At 35.0% G+C, this 6,000-nt stretch overlaps 1 pseudogene; it reads left to right on the plus strand.

Moving 5' to 3' along the window:
- Positions 1–4,819: 4,819 nt before the first annotated feature.
- LOC110136695 (proteasome subunit alpha type-1 pseudogene) lies at positions 4,820–5,626 on the plus strand (annotated as a pseudogene).
- The last annotated feature ends 374 nt before the right edge of the window (positions 5,627–6,000 follow it).

The following is a 6,000-nucleotide window of genomic DNA, read 5'->3' on the forward strand; positions in this document are numbered from 1 at the left end:
AAGTATTGTCTACAGTTGATAAATCAATAAAAAGACGCTTCTGTGTATTAAAGTTATGAATGAATATACCAAAAAAATAAAAAGAATATTATTTAGAAATTTTAGTTTCCAAATGACTGGAAGGAAAACATAAAAACACATAAAAAAAGATAACCTATTAGAATCTGAAAAAGAATGTATATATGACTTTGCTGTATACTTGAACACAATATTGTAAATAAGTAACTATAGTTTAAAAACTGCTGATAAATAAGAAACCATTAAAAATAGAAAACAAATCTACAATGATAGATGTAATACAAAATATATTCTATTAAAATATGTAAATGGAAAAAAATCTACCTAACAAAATGACTCTCAAATAAAGTTAGCATAAGTATTATTGTGTATTATATTGAAAGAATACCTTTAAAACAAAATAAATAAGGAAGGGTCAAAGTAAAAAAAAAATAATCTATGGCATTCCCCACCACACACGAACACCTCCCCCCAAAAAAGAGAGAGACAACTGGGCTTGGAACATTAGTGAAAGAATAATTTGAATTGAAGACTAAAAAATAGCAAAGGAGATAAAGGGGACAATTTATAATAATAAAAGTAGAATCCACAATAAATATATAATCAGTATATAACTATCATATATCTATGTATGTTGAATATAATCATAAAATGTAAACTATAAACCAAAGGAAATGCAAAGTTAAATTGGCAGAAGACACTAATAGTAGGAGAATTTAACTCACCTCAGTTAACCAATGATAGAGCAGGTAGCCACCAAAACAAACAAACAACCAAACAAATAGGGGTTGGAGAGCAATTCCAGGGCAAGGACTGCTGTTTACTGTAGTGAGATGGCCTGAGGGAATGAGAGGGATGAAAACCATGGCAAGGAATGACTTTTGAGGAAAACTGGGCAGCCATAAAAGAATGGTGTTATTGCTGAGTCACACACAAGGGGTGGTACCATCATTGTAGGCTGTCTCTATCCACATTCCAGTGCCAGCAGCTGAGGAATAGACAAAGACTCCAGGGAGGGTGGCCCTTTGAGCACCTGATGTCCCCAGCAATAGGGAAGGACCATCCAGTGAGGTCTTTTGAAGCATCAGCTGCCTGAGACTAGAAAAGAATCATAACAGAGTCATATCTCAGGCACCTATGGCCACTAGCTTCCCTACACACCTGGTGCTGCCAAGGTTCCTGTGATCCAAGCAGTCATGCCACCTCCATGCCCAGTCCTCACTGGAGCAGGTCCAACTCCTCCATGGGAGACTCAGGAGTAAAACCCATGTGGATGACCCACTTGCTAAAGTGGGGGTAAAACCACAATTGAGCTCCAGGGGCAGAACAACTAAGGAAGAGAATCAAAAACTTTTCCACCAGTTGTACAAGCTGCAGATTAAATCCACATGATCAACTAGGTAGACTCTGTCTGCAAGGAATATGTAAAAGGACAGTGAGTGTTCCCATAAAAGAAAATGCTCTAGTTCTGGCAGCTGTGGACATTAGAGGCAAGCACAAGTGGAAGTAAGGCCAAATTAAAGTCTGAGGTGACCCCATAGCAGGTCTAGAGGACAGCCTTCCCCAGTACTAAAGGGCCTCCCAGAAAGGCAGAAACATGCTGTGGCTCGCAGCAGGGGCAAGGGTTTTGAGAGCTGAGACTCTAGGAACATATTTATTGTGATTTTTATGTTTTGATCTATTCTATTGTTAGTTCTGGATTTTTTTAAAAAATTTTTTCTCCCTTCTTTGTTTCTTTGTTGTGGTTGTTTTATTATTATTATTATTCTATTTAAGCTTTTGGGAATATTTTAGTCACATATTTGTCATATAGTATTACTTTGGTTTATGTTATTGTGTGTTTTTGTTTGTTGTTTTATTTGGATTTTGTCTGGTTCTTTATTGTTACACTTTTTCGTGTGTGTGTGTGTGTGTGTGTATTTTTTTTTCTATATGCTTATATTTCACTTTGTTTTTCTATTTTTTTAATCATTTTTGTTTTGTTTTCATTATTTTATTCCTCAGGTGACACTGTTTGGATTTGTGTTTTAGATAGTTTTGTTTTTCATTGGTGAGTATCATTTTGGTTTCTTTTGTTCATCAGGTCACTCTTCTACTTTGTTTTCTTTGATCTGTTTTGGATCCTTGTGTGTGTGTTCCCCTGTTTTTGATTCACTTTGTCTGATTTTGCTTTTACCATTGTCTGGATTTCAATTTTTTTTCTTGTTTATTGGTGGGTTTTCTTTTGTTTCTTTGTTTTAATCCCCATTATTGCCATACTGCTACAAAAATCAGAAAAAGATATCCCAGAAAAATAGTTACAGGCCAATATCAATCATGAATACAGGTGCCAAAATCTTCAACAAAACACTAGCAAACTGAATCCTATAACACTTTAAAAGGTTCCTATGTGATGATCAAGTGGGATTTATCCCAGGGATGCAAAAAATTCTTCAATATATGCAAATTAATTATTGTGAGACACTGTATTATCAAATTGAAAGATAAAATAATATGGTTATCTCAACAGATGCAGAAAATCATCTAACAATATTTGACACACATTTATGATAAAAATGCTTTAGAAAATGGGCACAGAAGAAACTTACCTCAACATAATACAGGCCATTTATGACAAACCTACAGCAAACATCCTCAGTGGTGAAAAACTGAAAGCGAAATTTCTTCTAAGATCAGGAAAAAAGTCAAGGGTGCCCACTCTCACCATTATTATTCAACATAGTTTTGAAAGTCAGCCATGGCAATCAGAGAAGAAAAAAGAAATAAAGGAAATTCTGTCTGGAAAATAAGAAGTAAGACTCTCCCTGTTTGCAGAAGACAGGATACTATACAAAGAAAACTAGAGATATAACAAGAAAATTACTAGAGCTCATCAATGAATTTAGTGTAGTTGCAGGATACCAAATGATTACACATAAATCCTTTGTATTCCTGTACACTAGCAAGGAAAAATCAGAAAGAAAAATATAATGAAAAAAATCCCATTTACCATTGCAACAAAAATAATGAAATACTTAGGAATAAACCTATCTAAAGTTCAACCTACCTACAAATAAAAATATACTCACCTACAAAAGACCTGCATGCATAAAACTATAAGAAACTGATGAAAGAAATCAAAGATAGTTCAAACAGATGGAGAGCTATATTATGTTCTTGGATTGAAAGAATCAATATTGTGAAAATTTGTGGAAAACAGACAGAACACTCTTTAACAAAATTCAAAGCAAGATCCCCCTTGACACAGCTCCAAGAGTAACAAAAATTAAAAACAAACAAACAAACAAAAACAAAAAAAAAAACCTAAGACATAATGAAACTTAAAACCTTTTGCACAGCAAAGGAAACTATAAACAAGATGAAACTAAAACCCTCAGGAGAAAATAACTGCAAATCAAGCAACTGAAAGGATTGATCTCCAACATATACATGCAACTCATGAAACTCAATATCAGAAAAGCAAACAACTCAGTCAATAAATGGATGGGAGACCTAAACAGACATTTCTCCAAGAAATACAGATGGCCAATAAACACATGGAAAGATGCTCAACATTGTTCGTTATTAAAGAAATGCAAATGAAAGTTACAATAAGGTACCACTTCACACCAGTCAGAATGGCCATAATTCAAAAAGTTACAAACAATAAATGCTAGAAAGGATGTAGCAAAAAGGGGACCCTCTTACACTGTCGGTAGGAATATACACTGATACAGCTACTATGGAGAATAGTATGGAGATTCCTTAAAAACTAGGAATAAAGCTACCATATGACCTAGCAATCCCACTACTGGGTATATACCCTGAGAAAACCACAATCCTAAAATACACATGTAGCCCAATTGTGTTCCCATGTGTACCCCAACTTGTTCATTGAAGCACTGTTTACAAAGATGAATGTATAAAGAAGTGGTGGTACATATATAAAATAAAATACTACTCAGCCATGAAATGGAAAAGTTGTGAGTTAGCTGAAGTGAGGTGGATGAAACTGCAGCCTGTTATACAGAGTGAAGTAAGTCAAAAAGAGAAAAACACATATTATATATTAAAGCATATATATGCTAGAAAAAAATGGTATGATAAACCTATTTGCAGGGCAGAAATAGAGACACAGACATAGAGAAAAGACATGCGGACACAACTGGGAAGGAGAAGTTGGAACAAATTGAGAGAGCTACATTGAAACATACACATTACCATATGTAAAATATATAGCTAGTGGGAAGTTGCTACATAACACAGAGAGCTCAACCTGGTGCTCTGTGACAACATAGAGGGCTGGGATACGGTGGTGGGTGGAAGGGAGTTTCAAGAGGGAGGGGACATATGTATACTTATGGCCAATTCATGTTTTTGTATGGCAGAAACCAGCACAACATTTTAAAGCAACTTTCTGACAATTAAAAATAAATTTTTAAAATAAAAAAATAAAAAAAAATAAACTAAGCAATAAATGGATCCATATAGATCCACTTAAAAAAAATAATAATTTTAAAAACCCATTATATTTTTATATAAAACAGCACTCACATAACTATGAATAGAAGGGAACTTCCTCAACCTGATAAATGGAATCTCCAAGAAATACAGTTAACATCAAATTTAGTATAGAAAGACAATGTTTCCCACTTAAAATCAGAAACAAGACAAGTATGTCTGCTTTCACCACTCTTTTGGAACATCAAACTATAGGCTCTAGTCAGGACAGTTAGTTCAGATGAGGAAATATTAATAAAAGACAATCAGCTGCTGGATCTGCAGATTTGCAGGAGGCCAAAGCCAATATTGCACTGTAACCATGTTTTGCAACCAGTATGAAAATGATGTCACTGATTGGAGTCCTCAGGGCAGGATTCATCAAATTGGATATGCAATTGAACTGTCAAACAAGGTTCAGCCACAGTTTTTTATCTGAAATAAAAATAAAAAATAAAAAAACTCATGCAGTGTTGGTTGTATTGAAGACAACACATTCAGAACTTGCAGCTCATCAGAAAAAAATGTTCCTTGTTGATAACAGTATTGCTATTTCAGTTGCAGGACTTACTGCTGATGCTAGATGTTATGTGATTTTATGTGCGAGGGGTGTTTGGATTCCAGATTTGTATTTGACAAACCTCTTCCTGTGCCTTTTCTTGTATCTCTAATTGGAAGCAAAACCCAGATACCAATGCAGTGATATGGCTAGAGACCATATGATGTTGGACTGCTCATTGCTGATTGTAATACGGACCCTCACATTTTCCAAATTTGTCCATCTGCTAACTATTTTGACTGCAGGGCTATGTCCATTGGAGTCCATTCTCAATCAGCTTGTACTTACTTGGAGAGATATATGTCAAAGTTTTTGGAGTAAAATTTGAATGAACTGGGTAAACATGGTCTGCATGCCTTCTGAGAGACACTTCCTGAAGAACAGGATCTAACTACAGAAAATGTTTTCAATGGAATTGTTGGTAAAGACTTGGAATTTCTGGTATATGATGATGATGATGATGTGTCTCCACTCATGGAAGATCTTGAAGAAAGACTGCAGAGAAAGATACAACCTACTCAACCTGCTGATGAACCTACAGAAAAGGCTGATGAATCAATGGAACATTAAATAATAAATCAGTCTATATATGTATTAGACTAACTAAACATTCAGAAAATGAAGATCATGGCATCTGGTCCCATCACATTATAGCAAACAGATGGAGAAACAACAGAAACTGTGACAAACTTTATTTTCTTGGGCTCCAAAATCACTGCAGACGGTGACTGCAACCATGAAATTAAAAGATGCTTGCTCCTTGGAAGAAAAGCTGTGACCAACCTAGACAGCATATTAAAAAACAGAGACATTACTTTGCCAACAAAGGTCCATGTAGTCAAAGCTATGGTTTTTCCAGTAGTCATGTATGGATGTGAGAGTTGGACCATAAAGAAAGCTGAGAGCTGTAAAATTGATGCTTTTTAACTGAGGTGTTGGAGAAG

This window comes from Odocoileus virginianus, chromosome X, assembly GCF_023699985.2.
Source record: "Odocoileus virginianus isolate 20LAN1187 ecotype Illinois chromosome X, Ovbor_1.2, whole genome shotgun sequence".
NCBI lineage: Eukaryota > Metazoa > Chordata > Mammalia > Artiodactyla > Cervidae > Odocoileus > Odocoileus virginianus.